This window comes from Pinus tabuliformis, chromosome 3_1 (assembly GCF_031772625.1).
Source record: "Pinus tabuliformis cultivar Carrire ecotype Pingquan chromosome 3_1, CPIR1, whole genome shotgun sequence".
Lineage (NCBI taxonomy): Eukaryota > Viridiplantae > Streptophyta > Pinopsida > Pinales > Pinaceae > Pinus > Pinus tabuliformis.
This window is the reverse complement of record NC_142301.1, coordinates 293732451-293751498: the sequence shown is the minus strand read 5'-3', so window position 1 is coordinate 293751498 and position 19048 is coordinate 293732451. Positions and strand designations below refer to the sequence as shown.

Below are 19048 nucleotides of genomic sequence, written 5' to 3'. Positions count from 1 at the left end.
AAGGATGAAGTTTCTTGTTTTTGGGCTCTATCTCTCTCACATGTGTGAAGATCTAGGGCTTATGGTGCTGCAGAAGGAGGCCGGAATTGTAGGTCTGAATTGCAATAGGATGAAGTGCATAATCTTGTAGCTGGAAAGGAGAAAACCATATATTGACCTTATTGACCTTGGAAGAGATGTCTTTTTCTAGGAATGTCTAAGGAGGAGACTAGATTAGGGCCTCCAGAGAAGCTGCAAGGATGAAGTTGCAAGGTCGAAGTTGTTGGACAAGTTGCAATATTGAAATTGGTAGGTTGAAGTTGCAGTGTGAAGTTGGTTGATGCAAAATCAGAGAAGGACTTGTTAGAGGGACGACTTGGTACTTGGAGGAGGACTTGGTCTATGGTTTGGGTCCTTGTATCTCATTTGCAGCAAATTCTAAGAAGAGAAGAGTTTTTGGGTTTTCCCATTGGAGGGATTTTTCCTTGGCTGAGAGCCTAATATCTGTATCCTCTATTGTTGTTATTGTTGTTCTTGATATTGTTTGATGAAAAGATCTAACTAAAACACTAAAAGACAATAAATAAGATTCACAAGCAAGTATCAAGGTTAAGGAAAATAAGTTTAGTAGCTTCCATTATCAATTTTCCAACATGAGTGTGCCAAGGATCAACGCCTTCCTTCTCCCTGATATTAACTTCATATTTGAACCTTTTGTTGATTTTGGGTAGCATCGGATGTGCTCTAGCTCAGAAATTTTGTGGAGGGACTAGAACACATGAGATCTCCAAGACCCATAAATCGTTTGGTGCAATTCCACCCAGATTGTATTTTATTAAAATAATTGATATTTTTAATGGGATTCCTAAGTCTAAAGTTAGGAAAATAAAAATATTAATGGGTATTAATGAAAATATGGGTGAGAAGCTTCTAAGAGATGAGGATCAAGTCTCATTTAATCTTAGTCATTGATTAGAGACTTAATCTCGGCCGTTGATTCATCAACAGGACTAGTATAAGAGGAGGCTTTAGGGTCAGTTGGAGACACCAGGAAAATACTCAGTAACTCGAGGGAAATCGATTCTCTAGGAGTAATAATTCGATTTTAGAGGGAGAGTTGCAGGGTGAAGGAAGAGGAGGGCATCAACATCAGTCAGAGACTGAGCAGGAGGTGATGCAGTGGATCAGAGAGACAACGCAGAGGGAGAGCTCTAAGAGACAACACAGCCAGGGATGCAGTCCTCATGCAGATGATGCAAGGGTGACACAGAGAAGGTTGGAGGGTCTCTGGGGTGTCAGAATTTCTCCAAAGTGAGGAGAAAAATTATCTCAGGTGTTTTCTCAGAAGCTTCTCTATGTTCTGCAGAATCATTCCTTGTAAAGAGATTGTTGCTGAAGATTATTAAATAAACCCTTATCTGCTGCACCAGTTTTCCGGCATTGGGTTTTTCCGCGGATGATTGTCCAAAAATAATTGTGTTGATGTGATTTATTCTTGTGCATGTATTTCTCTGTTCTTTTCTCTATGCTATTATGTGACAAATGCAGTAGAATTTACTTTGATGCTTGTTGAAGGGTTTTGTAAATAACTTATTGTGGAAATTAAGTAGGAGAAATAAATTAGTTACTGTAGGAGAATTTCATGTTTGAAATTTTCACATGGTATTAGAGCTGAGATCGAGCAATGGGATTAGAGAATCTGCAATGAGTGGGGAGCATGATGCTGGAACAACAACTCAAAAGGACTCACATAGTTCTCCCAGGAAAGAGGAAAGCATGAAGAATATGGATCACGACTATTCTATGTTAGCTTCCAGATTGGAAGAAGAAGTCGCTTGCTTGGCAAATTCTACTTCCTCATAGGTTTGGTATATTGATAGTGGAGCTTCTGCAAAAATGACAGGAATAAGAGAATGTTTTTGAGCTATCAAGAAGAATAGATGAACTTCCAAATCACCATGGGAATAAGTCAAAATGTACCCCCGTAGGAAGAGATACTATAGTTTTTCAAACAGAAGTAGGGGATCGGCTTCAAGCTACCAATGTGCTACATGTGCCTGGATTGGGGATGAACTTACTTTTTGTGTATTAGTTACAAAACAAGGGCTATGATTTTTTCTTCATTGGGAAAAAAGTATTGGAGTCAGAAGTAATAGACTGTATAAGTTACAACTAGAATCTCCAATGGCACTAATAGGCAACAGTGGAGAAAAATATTTGAATGAACTATGGCATAGAAGGATGGGGCACTTACACCATGTGGCTCTAAGAATTCTCAAAAGGACCATCACAGGAGTTCCAAAATTAAGTACCAAATGAGACGATGTATGCAGAGGGTGCGCACTAGGCAAGTACGCCAAAGCAGCTTATTCCAGAAGTAACAATAGGGCTAAGAGTGTTCTGGGATTGATACACTCAGATATATGTGGACCCATGTCCACAAAAGCTCTTAGTGGTGCCGAATACTTCGTCACCTTCATTGATGACCATTCCAGGAAGACTTGGATCTACTTTCTAAAAAACAAGGATGAGGTTTTTGATCAATTCAAAGAGTTTAAGGCTCTGGTTGAGAATCTGACAAGGAAGAGGATAAAGGTGTTGCGCTCAGACAATGGTGGAGAGTACATTGATAAGGACTTCATTAATTTATGCGCAAGCAAAGGCATCAAAATAGATTTGACAACTCCATATAATCCGAAGCAGAATGGAGTAGCAGAAAGGAAGAATAGGACTATTGTTGAAGCAACAAGGGTAATGTTGTATGATCAGGATATGCCCAAGTTTCTATGAGCAGAAGCATGCAACACAACAGTATATGTCCAAAATAGGACTTTGCATAGGGCATTAGGTAAGATTACTCCAGAGAGTGTCTTCACCAGCAAGAAGCCTGAAGTGAGTCATTTCAGAATATTTGGGAGTTTGGCATGCTACCATATACTCGAAGAAAAGAGGAAGAAGTTCGATCAAACTGTAGAAAAAGGATATCTTGTGGGATATAACAAGAATGATAAGGCATATAGAATCTACCTTCCGAGAAATAGGAAGATTGTAGTACGACGGGATGTAAAGTTCATGGAAGATAGAGCTTTTAGGAAATCCTGAGAAATACCTTCCGAAGAGCAGTCTAAGTATGATCCATTGATCCAACCACTTTGACCAACAGAAACCAACACTAGTATTTCTCCAAAAGATAAGAATCCAGAGATATCACAACAGGTGGAGTCTCAGGAGGAGGAGCAAATAGATCTACCCACTACTAGTGGAAGAACGAGCCGGGAACTTCGACAGATACTACGGGATGCAGAGGATTTCGTTGGAGCTCCTAGGAATGAGAAAAGGGAGCGTAGACAACCAAATAGGTACCAAGCCTTGGTGGCTGAGGTTGGAGAACCCTCTAGTTTTCAGGAGGTCGTTCAGCATCAAGTATGGGTAGATGCTATGGTGGAGGAATACAGTTCCATAATGGTCAATGATGTCTGGGAAGTGGTACCTAGACCTTAGGACAGGTCGGTTGTGGGTTCGAGATGGATCCACAAGGTTAAATATGCTACAGATGGTAGTGTGGAAAAATACAAACCCAGGTTCGTGGCTAAGTGGTATGCTCAGAAGGAAGGAATAGACTATGAAGAAACCTTCGCCCCAGTAGCCAGGTATACTTCTATCATATCTGTGATATCCCTTGCAGCACAGCTGGGGTGGGAGATTCACCAGATGGACGTCAAGATTGCGTTCTTGAACGAGGTGATAGAAGAAGAAGTATACAGTGAACAACCAGAGGGTTTTGAGACACATGAGAAGAAATCTCATGTGTGTGGGTTGAAGAAAGCCTTGTATGGGCTTAAACAAGTGCCTAGAGCATGGTACGATCGAATTAATGGTTACTTGCAGAAGATGGGATTCGGCAAGAGCGATGCAGATCCCAACTTCTACTATCTGATTATAGAGAATGAGCTTCTAATTCTGGTGTTATATGTAGATGACCTTTTACTAACTGGTTCATCCAAGCTATTCAAAGATTGCAAGGAAAACCTAGCTACAGAATTTGACATGAAGGATTTGGGATGGATGCATTATTTTCTAGGGTTGGAAGTTTGGCAGCAAAAGGGTGGAATTTTCTTAGGACAAGGTAGATATGCTACAGAGATTTTGAAAAGGTTCAGAATGCAGGATTGTAGACATATGGTTATTCCAATGATTACCAACTAGAAGAAGATTGATGCGTCTGAACATAAAGAAGTCGATCCCACCTTGTACAGGCAGCTCATAGGGTCCCTAATGTATCTGGTCAATACCAGGCCAGACATTTGTTACACTGTAAACACCCTCAGTTAGTTCATGGTGGAACCAAAGAGGGCGCACTAGGAAATGGCCAAGCATGTTCTCAGATATGTACGAGGAACAGTCGAGTATGGATTAATCTACACCCGCAACAATAACATCAGGTTGAGTGGGTTCACTGACACAGATTGGGCTGGAAGTTCAATAGATCGGAAAAGTACCATTGGGTACTGTTTCAACATTGGATTAGGAATGACCTCTTGGTGTAGTAGGAAACAAAAATCGGTAGCTCTGAGCTCAGCTGAAGCTGAATATATGGCAGCTAGCACAACATCGTGTGAAGCCATATTGCTTAGGAAGTTTCTTGTGAATCTACTCAGGAGAAATATGGAAGCGACCAATACTTTGTGTGATAATCAGAGTTGCATCAACCTCTCCGAGAATCCATTTTTTCATGATCGATCGAAGTACATTGACATCAAGTGTCACTTTATTAGAGACTATGTTCAATGAGGAGTAGTACAGTACGGTACACTCCAACAGGAGAACAGGTGGTAGACATTCTCACCAAGGCTCTAGGAAGAACAAAGTTTGTTTACTTCAGGGAGAAGATGGGGATGCTTAATAATCCGTTTCAGTAGTACAATCGAATAATGCAGGGAGTTGCAATACAGCAATTAGCAGTGGCAGTGTCATGGGCAACAATATAGGTTGCAGCAGCGCAGTGAATGAAGGGCAGCAAGCCGAGCATCAACAATGCAGGGGACCGATGGAGTGGATCAGTGTGATACTTCTACTGGGAAGTATTGTTAGAGCACATTATTCACGAAGAGGGAGTGTTGATTTTGGGTAGCATCGAATGTGCTCTAGCTCTAAAATTTTGTGGAGGGGCTAGAACACATGAGATCTCCAAGACTCAGAAATCATTTGGTGAAATTTCGCATGGATTGTATTTTATTAAAATAATTAATATTTTTAATGGGATTCCTAAGTCTAAACTTAGGAAAATAAAAATATTAATGGGTATTAATGAAAATATGGGTGAGAAGCTTCTAAGAGATGAGGATCAAGTCTCATTTAATCTTAGCCGTTGATTAGAGACTTAATATTGGCTGTTGATTTGTCAACAGGAAAAGTATAAGAGGAGGCTTCAGGGTCAGTTGGAGACACACTGGGCAAGTACTTAGTAACCCGAGGGAAACCGATTCTCTAGGAGTAAGAATTCGATTTCAGAGGGAGAGTTGCAGGGTGAAGGAACAGGAGGGCATCAACATCAGTCAAAGACTAAGGAGGAGGTGACACAGTGGATCAGAGAGACAGCGTAGAGGGAGAGCTTTGAGAGATAGCGTAACCAGGGACGCAGTCCTCACGCAGATGACACAGGGGTGACACAAAGAAGGCTAGAGGTTCTCTGGGGTGTTAGAATTTCTCCAAAGTGAGGAGAAAAATTATCTCAGGTTTTTTCTCAGAAGTTTCTCTATGTTCTGCAGAATCATTCCTTGTAAAGAGATTGTTGTTGAAGATTAATAAATAAACCCTCATCTGTTGCACCGATTTTCTCGCATTGGATTTTTCCGGGGACGATTGTCCAAAAATAACTGTGTTGATGTGATTGATTCTTGTGCATGTATTTATCTGTTCTTTTCTCTATGCTATTATGTGACAACTATAGTAGAATTTACTTTGATGTTTGCTGAAGGGTTTTGTAAATAACTTATTGTGGAAAATAAGTAGGAGAAATAAATCAATTACTATAGTAGAATTTCGTGTTTGGAATTTTCACACCTTTGACGAGAAGTGCGTGAAGCTCCTTGAGGGAAATTAAGCTCCTCTTATTTGTGAAATTCAGCCTTCTTAAACTTATTTAGAAGCTAATAAATAATGCTTAGAGAATTTCCTTCCAAACTAAGCGAATGCCTGTAGGAGGATGCAACTCGGCTCATGCAATTTTGGGTAGATCAAACCCCTCCTGAATTGGATAGTCTTGGCCCTCACTTCCTGAAAATGATGTGGAATGAACACTGTATATATGGTTGAGTGAAGGCCTTGGTGCAACCAACTCGACCCCTACAACCTTGTCTTGGAAACAGAATAAACTCGTCCTAGTGACTGGTTATTCAATTCAGAATTCAGCCAGCCTGTGGTAGAGGTCTCGACCCCTTGAGAAGAGAACTGATACATCCTCCTTGAGGGATAAGGATCTCTGGAAGAACTCAGCCTCTATACGAAACAAGAGCTCGACCCTCCTGTGATTAAAACCATATCTAAAAGCTAAGGACTCCTGCAATAAACCTATTGAATTTTTTCATAAATGATCTTTGGAAATAAGATCCACTAGGGTGGTAATGATGTCCACTGAAGATGGAGAAATACTAGCTAGGGTGGCAAGAGATCCACCAAAGCTAGTGTGAGGGTTTCGCTTGAAACCTTCAAGACTGAAACTTGCTTGAGATTCTCTTCAATGTCAATAAGAGATGATGAGATAGAATGAATGGCAACTAAGGTCCACCCACCTTTTATAACTTTCATTGAGTCTCCTCCAAGCTTATAGAATCCCTTTTTAATATTATTTTATTGGTGGGGGCCACTTTCCACTAAGTGACTTTTTGCCTCCTTTTTCTAATAAAATAATATTTTCCTCTTTTTATTAATTATAATTTGTGCAAATTTCTAAACTGAAATTCTACTACTGCAGCAACTGATTTATTCCACCTACTTATTATTCACAATAAGTTATTTACGAAATCCCTTTAGCAAATATTAAAATCAATTCTACTGCAGTTATCACACAATTACCCAGATAAAAATACATGCACAAGAACCAATCACATCAACACAATTATTTTTGGACAATTGTCCCCGTAAAAACCCAATGTGGGAAAATGGTGCAACAGATGAGGGCTTTATTAATCTTCAGCAACAATTGCTTTTACAAGGAATGATTTTATAGAGAAACTGAAAGAAAACACCAGAGACTTCCCTTTAAGACCTTCTAACACTTTGGAGACCCTACTCCCACTTCTCTGTCACCCCTGCATCACTCTGCGTGACCCAGCGTGGCTCTGAGTGGCTTTGTGTCCCTCTGTGTCAGCCTTCGTAAGATCTGTGTCTCTCCTCTGTACTGCGCCTCTCTCTGCACTGTCTCCCGCTGTCCCTATGTCACCTCCTCCTCAATCACTGCCTGCTGTTGATGCCCTCCTCTTCCTCCACCCCGCAACTCTCCCTCTGAAATCGATCTCCTTCTGAGATACTGAGTATCTACTGGTGTGTCTCCAAATGATCCTCAAGCGTTCTCTTATACTTTTCCAGTTGATGAATCAACGACCGAGATTAGGTCTCTAATCAACGGCTAAGATTAAAATAGACTTGATCCTCGTCTCTTAGAAGCTTCTCACCCTTATCTTTATTAATACCCATTAATATTTTTATTTTCCTAAGTTTAGACTTAGGAATCCATTAAAAATATTAATTATTTCAGTAACTCCTCATTCAGGTGGAATTTCTCAAAACGAGTTCTGGGTCTGGGAGATCTCATGTGCCTTAGCCTCTCCTCCAAATTTCAAGGCTAGAGCACATCCAGTGCTACCAAAAATCAACATAATTAACCTTTTATATAATATTACCAAATTTGGGAAAAATCCTTAGTAATTTACGCACTTGCAAAATCAGGGATATTACAATAAGACAAAAGACACTAAAATTTAGGCTAGTGACCAGGGAAAAACCAACAAGGAGAAAACCCAATAAATCTTTCCTTATGAGAGAGAATTCAGTTCATCAAAATGTACATTAGAATATTCCAAACAAGATTCCAATTTTTGACCTCAATAATTTCCAAGGCAAACCAATCAAAGGAGAGAGAAAATAGTCAACATTAGTCCAAGTCAAAGCCTGCAATAGAGGGGCCGAATTTTGGCTTGAGGTAGTTGAACAAAAGGGCCAAAATTTGGTCCTGTTTTTATCTCTTATAGAAAACCTTGGCTACGGGAAAAACTTTAAAGTAGCCTCGAACCTCTTTGAGGTTCAAAGTTGGCCCTTCAACCTGGAGAGGGATCTCTCCCTAAACTCAACTACCCAAGGTCACTGTAGTAGAAGGTTTGCAATTGAGTCCTATGGCCAGATTTATCGAAGAATCACTGAAATTGGTTGGCCAGTGTGGAAATACTACCATTGGGCATGGAGTCTGACCCAATCAGTGTTTATATAATTACAGTTTCAATGAGCAAAACACAAAAGCAAGGTAGTGATAATTCCTTTGACACTTTAAGGAATTTGGAAGAAAATGAAAGAAATTAGTGCAATGGTTAAGTGAAAAACAATTATTAAATGCCTGAGAATAAAGAAAAGGGAGCATAAACATATGGATCCTGATTTCGAAAACCCAGTATTTCAAACATGAGTAAATATAAAACGAAGAAAGACGAACAGGGAATCATTACACAAGAATTTCTGTAAGCTTCTAATGAAGACTGTTTTCATTAAGATCTGCTCAATAATACACAGGATGATATATCTCAAATAAACTCCAACCCTTTCTTCTTCTATAGTCTTTGCTTATATAGATAATACAATAACTGAAACTAGTTGTAGCTCAAAATTAATTACAGTAATCCAACAATAGCAGTATAAATCTCTTAGGTACATGCATATGAAAATATCTTTAAACATATCAAGCTTTTCAAATCAAAACAACTCACTGAAATCTATGCTAAAAATGGGGTTGAGAAAATGTATCATGGTTATGCTTCCCTCGCTGTAGATTAGGCCTTGTCATCCTTCAAAAATGGACTTTTGTTGTAGCTCCTTCCTTCTTGGGTATCTCTGCTACAATTCGCTGATAACACCATTGTCAATTTTGTCGCTGCCGAGGCCCGAAACTGATGATTTCATTGACAGGCTGACTGTCAGCATTTTCTTTGAGACTGTTTTTCCAAAGTGCGCTGACAATGAAAATGTCAACTTTTCTCTTCAAAATGCACTGATAATGAGAATATCAATGCTCCCCTGCACCTTTCTGTGTTAAAATGCTAACAAGCTCTTTATCAATAGTAGACTAAAATTTCACTTTGACAGTGAGGGATCAAAAACTAGAAAGATCACAACCAGTTCTCAGCTAAGGGTACTAGCTACCTCCAATATAACATCCACCTTAGCCATCCTTTGTCTTTTGCTTTCTCTAGTCTCCATGGCAATTCCCCTCTTGGCAACCTTTGTTTTCTTTGGTCTTTTTGAACTAGTAGCTCTCTCCATATGTGGGCAGACCTGTAACCTTAGAGATTAATTCCTTTGTCACCTGGAAAGAAATTCCTCCAACCTCCACATGCTGACCATCGAAACCCTGGGCAAATGCTCGTGCATCCTCATCATGAAAATCGGTGCACTGCTTGAAGAATTCTTCCCATTTGGCCTGTCAAAATTGTTGTTGGATCTCCAGGTAGATGTCAAGAAGATTAGGCCCTTTTGGCTCACTCCTATTCAAATTTCCACTTTTCCCCATTTCTCTTTTACAGCCTAACGAACACGCAGAAATAGAGGATCGAGATTCAATCCTTGATCTCCGGTGAGTAACTCAACAAACCGAGCAATTTTTAGCACAAACAATAATGATCATCAGAGATACAGGTGATTTTTACTATATGTGGTAATTCATTTAAAAATGTGTCAGGTCATGTATTATGATAACCTAACTGACAACAGATTTAACCCTCCAATCATGAATCTAAACACATATACCTCTTGGCGGCAAAAACAATCTTTTTATCACGTGATTTTACCGTTTGGAATTAACATAACATGATCAGATAATAACCACCTTTTTGCTGATGTGGAACATGTCAGCGTATTTCAAAATTGAAATTTCAAATTTCAACGTTTGGCATTGATACTCTAGTTACCTACAAATACCCAATAACGCTGACACTCCCATTGTTAGTGTATTTTTCTAAAAAAATTACCAAACTCACAATAGCATTGATAGTCCCACTATCAGCATTGTTTCTTGTTTATTACAAATATTTCGCTAACACTGTAATTGTCATCATTAAAAAATTTCAAACTTAAATAATTGTGTTAACAATTGACTTCACGAGGATGTTGTCGATCGTGGATGATAGCAAGAACCCCATAGACTAGAGGACTTATCCATTGGGCTATTTCCAGCTTCTTCCCTGAAGGCTGAATCCTAGATCCTACTATGTGAACTTCTCTCTAACTTAGTCCAATCATCAATTGAAACTGAACCAAACCAACTGAAAACTATACTACAATGTGAAAGCTGAAAATTGTTTATTACAATCGAATCCACACTCGAACTCTGGTTTCAACCTGAACACCAATTGTTGAAAACTAAAAACTGAAATGCCAAAATGAAAGGATGCTCTGTCTTGTGAGTTTATTTATGCAATGTTCCTATTCTAACTAGTTGACTTTATCTTTCTTCAAGTTATATGAAACTTCTAATGCAACCAATCTAACATCTGATTTGAAAACCAAACTCCTTGATTATAGTTGATTAAAATAAAAACTTGACAATATAATGATAGCTCAGAATAAACTTGATCTTGACAGTGAAACCATGGTTAAAAATTTGAACTAAATAACTCTTCAATATAGACGGCTACAGGATCATTTAAGTCATAAATGTGTTAACCTCACTCTCGCATTAAAAACAATAATAAGTCCACAAATATTAAATTAATTAAATCATGAAAGTTAGGATTTATTCCTACCTTTCTAGTTTGAGTTTGTTCTTTATGGTTAGGAGTTAGTTTAGGTTTAGTTGTTTGAGAGATTCTCTCCAAATAGTTAGGCTCCTAGATTAGTGTTTGGTTGAGAGATTTGCTCAACCATAGTGTCCAAGATAGACATACTATCTTGAGACAAACTTCCTCATGTATTTATTTGTATTATTATCATTCTTTGAAAATTGCATTACATTATGAGAGGAAGAGAGTAAGGCTAAGGCCTTTTCCGCCATTTCTATATGTGTTTTTTATGTGTTAATTTTATTTAGTATTCTACATGTAGTATCGGAGCCAATGGAGATTCTAGATGCATGTGAAAGATCATGTGGAGAGAATGGATCTAGAATTTGAGTGTCTTGTGAAAAGTATTAAATGGGACATGGCGTAAAAGCGGTGTTGGCACGCAAGGCCGAGTTCCAGTGTAGGTTCAACTCTGGTTTCACAGATCCCATTGTGGCGGCAGCCAAGTCCCAAGGACCCATCGCGACTGTATTGATCGCTAGTGCAGCAACAATCATGCGATTGCGCTTAGTGGCGTCGTTGATGATATGAAACAACTCCATCAAGCCAGAAGTCAGGGCCGAATCGAAGAATCCAAACAAGGTCTAATCTGCTAGGGCAAAATTTCTTTCGTGCGACTTTCATTTTTCCCAGGAGATCGAATTTCTAAAGTTTATTCTGGCGGCTAAATGAAAAATTGTAATTGTCACGTTGGGATCAAAAGTGTTAATTGCGAATCGAGGCGGAGATGGAAATGCCGATAGGATTGTTCGAGCCAACACCTCCTTGCATCCATTGATGGATGTGGTGGTCGTTAACTTCAATGAGGGCTACAACCATTCCTTTTGCTGTTTGTGCCACGTCTCGTGGTCGAGTTGGCAGAATTTAAATCACGTATGTGGATCCTACGTGGGTCACACCAGCTTGAAGATCCGTGGAAGCCAACACAGGTGATTCCAGTTTTTCGTTGCCAGTGTATGCGCCAACACCAATGCCAGAATCTGGCAGTGAAACTCCTAGTATTCTATGTGAAAGAAATTCCAAACCATTTTTGATCCATGTGCATCACGCTCTGACAAAATCAATCTTGTTTGAATGCCCAAGCAAATCTTGCCAATTTTTTGAATCCATCAGTGTTTATCCTCGTGGTTCGATGGTGTCTCGCTTTTCTGAATGTGGCTTACAGCTGGTCGGATTAATGGTGCATCTTTCTGGTTATTTGCACTAATGGGATCTGCATCGTAGACTAAAGGTCGATGATGACATTGTTGGTTGTGATCGCAGAGGTTCGGAGCTGGAACTTGGCACAAATTTTTTTCGGGAATTAAAGGAACTAGCGGACTTTGAGCGACCATGGAGGAGCAGTAATATAGCCGGATTTAAGAGATGCATGATCATAGCCACCGTGGAGCAGGAATAGCCAGCATTGTGAATGCTTGGACAAATTTTCCTTAAGATACATGGAAATTGTTGTTGTCTCAAATTAAACAAAGCGTACACGCTGTTGAGGATGTGTGAAGACCAAGGTGAGAAGCATGGAAGAATTGCATGGAAGCTTAAGATGGTTGCTATTAAGCTGTGCGTAAAGTATTGTGTGCCCAAAAAAATCTCAAGAGAACTTCATACCAATGGTGAGTTATTTTAAAGGGTCAAAGGATGTGGATTTTTTTTCCAAAGCATGATGTGTGCTTTAAAAAGTAGATTCATTCACATTTTAAAGTTAACGTAAAATTCACTTATATTTTTTCTTTAAAAGGAACTTCATAAAATTCTTTTAATAGGCGTTTTAAAATAAAAGAGCTTAAAGTTAATGGAGGGATAAGGTGGATCATAAAGTTTTTTATATATATTTGTAATGGAAAAATAAGGAGTATATTTTGTAATATTTTTGGAGTGATAAAGTGTTTTTGGAGTGATAAGTATTTTTTGAAGTGAAAAGTAAGAAGTGATTTTTGTACATTTTGGAGAGATAAAGAGTATTTGTAATTCTTTATGTAATGGAGTAATAAGTGATCTTATGGAGCCTTAAGGTGCATATTTTGTAAATGTGGAGTGATAAGGAAATATTTTTAAAAGAAAAATTCATTGTTGTAATCTAAAGTAATTTTTTAATTTGATAGAGATTGATTTAGTGAACATCAAGTTTTTTAAGACAATTTGTCTCCAAGGAGTTTTCAAACATTGTGCTTGAGAAGTTTCAATGAAGATGTTGTAAAGATGAAAGGTTGATGTACTCAAATACTTAATAAAGACATATTTTCGTGGTGTTGAAGTGTCCTAGATCTGCCCAAAATTGAATAAGGGGATCTTAGGAACACCATGTGTAGTGCATGATTCTTGATGTTGCTTATTTTTGTGTCTAGTTTTGACACTACAATTATCTTATCTAACACACAGAAGGAGTCTAAAGATAGTGAATGAAACAAGAACATTAATCAAAGCACCTAAAATTAAGAAGCTGCAATGAGCATTAAATTAAGCACAAACAATCACATGCATTTGCGCAACTACAACACATACTCAAAGTTGGCAACATCAACATTCTACATCAACAAGCAAATTCACGCAAGGCAATCAAGTTAATGCAGCTACAAACTCATGCATTTCAGAAGACTACATCAACATTCAACGACAATTGATCATTGCGTAACTTGCAAATAATCTTGTTTTTTTGTAAGTCAACTAGTAATCAAAATTAAATTTGAGTCAATTGTAAGGGTGCATTCTTGGTCAAAATTGACACCTAAATTGTGAATTTATAGGAGGTAAAGTGAGTCAATTATCTTCAATTGAGTCACTTTAGTGAGTCAATTCTCTTCAAGTGAGTCAATATCATTTGAACTTGTCATTGTAAACATTGGGTGCATTTTTAGTGGTATTCGACACCCTCATCCTAGTACAAAATTCAAGCGAGCATGAGTTCAACCATTCCATTGATAAATTAAATCAGGCACACAAGTTCAAGAGTTCAAGCGAGCGATATCTTCAAATCCCACAAGTGTTACAAGCAAGCATCAAGAAAAATCAAGCCAACAAGCGAGCCAGTACAAGCGAGCGTGTCAAAACTCATAATGGGTAAAGGAGGAAAACATCTTCAAAGTGCAAAACTAGAGATTAAAGATTTGCAAGATTGCAATCATGAGTTACAGAACAAAGTTGAAATATTGGAATGGAAGTTGAAGCGGAATCAAACTTTAATCATACAAATGACCGATACATTAGAAGTGGCCAAACACTTTCAAATTGAGCTCGAAGTGAAAGAAAAACTCATTCATGCACTTCAAATTAGGTTAAGTGAAAAGCAAGATTTACTTGATGCACAATGTGTAGAGAAGACAGATGCAAGTTGTGACACAGAAGACTTCATCACAACAACAAATGAAAGTTGTGATACAAGTGATATTATTCAACATATTAATGAAGGTTGCAACACAGATGATCTAAGCAATCAGGTTGATATAAGTTGTGACACAAGTAATCTCATCCAATCAGTTGTACTACTAAATGATGCAACAAGTAGTACCAAATATCAAATTGATCATTTTGTTGTAGCATGTCAAACAGATGAATTGTTAATGCTTGATGCCTAATGTGACACAGAAGGTTTAATAAATCAAGGACAAGATGTTAACAACAACAACAAGTATGAATAACAACAACAGGATAGTCTTTCCAAGAAGGTGATCAAACCTTGGGAAGAAATCTCCTTCAACAAAGATCGACATGACCTAAGATACAACAAAGAAAACACTTTGTTTGTTCCAGATTTCTCAAAACCAATTCAGTTTGTAAGTGTTGGTTTTCTAGACAGTGATCAAAATATGGTTAAGTGTAACCATTGTAAATGAAATGGACATATGGAGAGTAAATGCTTTGACCTCCATCCTTGTCACCATTGTGGCAAGAAAAATCATTCATCTGAAAGATGCTGCAAGCGAAATCAACCACTCAAAGTGAAGACCAATTATGCATGGATCGATCCTTGGAAGTGGTCATCTACAGTCAAACAATTGTCTATGTGTTACTGAAGGATTCAGTCTCACATGAAGACCAATTCTACAGTAAAATGAAGATGGTGAAACTCTCCTACACCTGAAGGGGGGGAGTTCAGAAATCAAGTGCAAATAATTGTCTCTCCTTTCAGCTAACAAAGGGGGGAAATGATAATGGAATTGAAGGTGGTTGTTAGACTGAAAGTATCGACAACATTAGAAAAAGCAGCCAGTGGGAAGTCTTCATCAAATCAGCTAGTGGGCATCCTCATTAGCCAGTGGGCATCGACAAAGCATCCAGTGGGCATCATCAACAAATTCACCAGTGGGCGATCAACAATTTTTGCCATCATCAACATCAAGTAGCCAGTGGGTAGTTTTGCATCAACAAATTCGCTAGTGGGCGTTCAACAACAAAAGAAGCAGTGAGAAATTTTCAACAAACAACAGTGAGTAGTTTTGACATCAGCAAATTCGCCAGTGGGCGTTCTCAATATTTTGTCAGTGGACAAAGCAAATTCGCTAGTGGGCATCATCAACATTTTGTCAATGGACAAAGGATGCTGATTGAAGGACAAATGGATCCTTTTGTAGCTTGGCACGTGATGGAGTCGTCAAGCAACTTTCAGAGATGAATCAGACTTGCAACTGATTCATGTTCTCTTCAGATTGGAGTTTTTTCAGCATCCAGCTTTGGCGGTTTTTCAGGCAGTGTTTTTGAGGATCAACAGTTTCAGCATGAGGACTTGGAGATGGTACCAGGTTCTTACTTTGGACTTATCATTGAGTGGGAGACTGTTAACTTCACTCTTACATTAAAAACAATAATAAGTCCCAAAAAAATATTAAATTAATTAAGTCATGAAAGTTAGGATTTATTCCTACCTTTCTAGATTGAGTTTGTTCCACATGGTTATGAGTCAGTTTAGGCCTACTTGGTTGAGAGATTCTCTCCAACTAGTTAGGCTCCTAGATTAGTTTTTGGTTGAGAGATTTTCTCAACCATAGTGTCCAAGATAGACATACTATCTTGAGACAAACTCCCTCATGTATTTATTTGTATTATTATCATTATTTGAAAATTGCATTACATTATGAGAGGAAGAGAGTAAGGCTAAGGCCTTTTCTGCCATTTCTATGTGTCTGGTATTTTTTTATGTGTGTTAATTTTATTTAGTATTTTACAAAATGCCATATCTTTCTTGATTTTCAATGTATTACGTAATCTGATTATCATGGTTGAACTTTTCATGCATGTTTTCTATTTCAAATTCATAATCCAAAACAAGTAATTCACCACTCTCAATAACAGAAGGAAGAAATATGTCTTTTTGTTGTTGTAGAGAAGAAATTCCAAAAGAATGATCTTGATATGGAAAAAATTGTTGATCCTATAAGATTACAAGCTCTATTTGAATTTCCTTGGAATACTCTTCTAAGAAATGAATCTTTCCTTCAGAGCTACACTTACATGACTTTAAATAAGAGGACAAAAATGCAGAAAAAATTGTATCCACTTCACCATCAATATACCCATCATTCCATTATCTAAAACCTTGAATGGAAACATGATCTACTACAGATTCTTTTTTCTCCATCCATGTTTCCAAGAAGAGAACCCAAAAGCTTGTTATGGATGTTATGGACTTCGTAGACAAACATCTAGCCTAATTTTTGCACTTCCTTCGGAATGAATCATAAAATAATCTTATGTGCACATCTTCACACTTGACTTTAAGAAGATCAATAAAGCCACGAAAATTTACGATATGTTTCAAAAGTCAGGCTCAAATCATCACCACTAAATTTTGGTGGATTTCTTATAAAATATTCATCTTTGGGTAGATGATTAGGAAAACCAGGAATAACTATAAAATATAAACTTCATAACTCGAAACAATAGTAGCAGCATCTGATTTCTTCATTGGCCTAGAGAAATAACAATTGAATCATTTGGGCTATGAATCCTTTCGACAATGGAGTCGCCATGGAAGCTTCTAACTCTAGATTCTTGATATCCAAATCTTTGTTTGCCCTCAGAGATCTGATCTTAAACAATTAAATCGTTTGGGGAGAATGTATCTTTCATTCCCCGACAACGACACCAAAATGTTATCTCTTAGAGAAAACCTTGGCTGCGGGAAAATCCCTAAGGTAACCTTGAACCTCTTTGAGATTGAAAGTTGGCCCTTCAACCTGGAGAGGGATCTCTCCCTAAACTAAACTACTCAAGGTCATTGTAGTAGAAGGTTTGCAATTGAGTCTTATGGCCAGATTTATTGAAGAATGACTGAAATTGGTTGGACTATGTAGAAATACTACCATTAGGCATGGAGTTTGACCCAATCAGGCTTTATATAATTACAGTTTCAATGAGAAAAACAAAAGGCAGGGTAGTGATAATTCCTTTGACCCCTTAAGGAGTTTGGAAGAAAATGAAAGAAATTAGTGCAATGGTTAAGAGAACAACATTTATTAAATGCCCGAGATACAGAAAAAGGAGCATAAACATATGAATCCTAATTTCAAAAACTCAATATTTCAGACATGAGGAAATATAAAACGAAGATAGACAAACATGGAATCATTACACAATAATCTCTGTAAGCTTCTCATGAAGATTGGTTTCATTAAGATTTGCTCAATAATACACAAAGGATGACATATCTCAAATAAACTCCCACCCTTTCTTCTTCTACATTCTTTTCTTATATAGATAATACAATAACTAAAATAGGTTTGTAGCTCAAAATTAATTACAATAATCCAACAATAGCAGTATAAATCTCTTAGGTACATGCATATGAAAATATCTTTAAACATATCAAGTTTTTCAAATCAAAACAACTCGCTGAAATCTATGCTAAAAATGGGGCTGAGAAAATGTATCATGGTTATGCTTCCCTCGTTGTAGATTAGGCCTTTTCATCCTTCAAAAACATGCTTTTTTTTGTAGCTCTTGCCTTCTTAGGTATCCCCTCTGCAATTCGCTGATAATGCCATTGTCAATCCTTTAGCTTTCGAAACTGATGATTTCGTTGACAAGCTGACTTTTAGCGTTTTCTTTCAAACTGTTTTTCCAAAATGCATTGACAATGAAAATGTCAACGCTTCTCTGCAAAGTGTGTTGATAATGAGAATATCAGTGCTCCTTTGCACCTTTCTATGTTAAAACACTAACAAGCACTTTATCAGTAGTAGACTAAAATTTCACTTTGACAATGAGGGATCAAAAACTCAAAAGATCACAACCAGTTCTCAGCTAAGGGTACTAGTTGCCTCCAACAGAACATCCACCTTACCCATCCTCTATATTTTGCTTTCTCTAGTCTCCATGGGAGTTCCCCTCTTGGAAACCTTTGTTTTCTTTTGTATTTTTGAACCAATAGCTCTCTCCATATGTGGGCAGACCTGTAATCTCAGAGATTAATTCCTCTGTCACCTGGAAAGAAATTTCTACAACCTCTACACGCTGAGAGCTATAACCTCATAGATTAATTCCTTTTTCACATGGAAAGAAATTTCTCCATCCTCCACACGCTGGCCGTCGTAACCCTGGGCAAATTCTTCTGCAACCTCATCGTGAAAATCGGTGCACCACCTAAAGAATTCTTCCCATTTGGCATGTCGAAATTGTTACTAGATCTTCGGTAGATCTCAAGAAGATCAGGCCCTTTTGGATCACTCCTGTTCAACTTTCCACTTTCCCCATTGCTCTTTCGCAATATGTCTTTTCGTTGTTGTTGAGAAGAACTTCCAAGAAAATGATCTTGATATGGAAAAATTTGTTGATCCTCTAAGATTACAAGCTCTATTTGAATTTCCTTGGAATACTCTTCTAAGAAATGAATCTTTTCTTCTGAGCTACATTTGCATGACTTTAAATAAGAGGACAAAAATGCAGAAAAAATTGTATCCACTTCACCATCAGTATACCCATCATTCCATTCTCTAAAACCTTGAATGGAAACATGATCTACTACAGATTCTTTTTTCTCCATCCATGTTTCCAAGAAGATAACCCAAAAGCTTGTTATGGATGTTATGGACTTCGCA

The 19048-nt window shown here is 37.9% G+C and overlaps 1 protein-coding gene across 2 annotated transcripts in view; it reads left to right on the top strand.

Moving 5' to 3' along the window:
* The window catches only part of LOC149186940 (ABC transporter G family member 28-like), a 581368-nt gene that overhangs the window by 451469 nt on the left and 110851 nt on the right, over positions 1-19048 (top strand). The gene's annotated exons all lie outside the window — the stretch shown is intronic.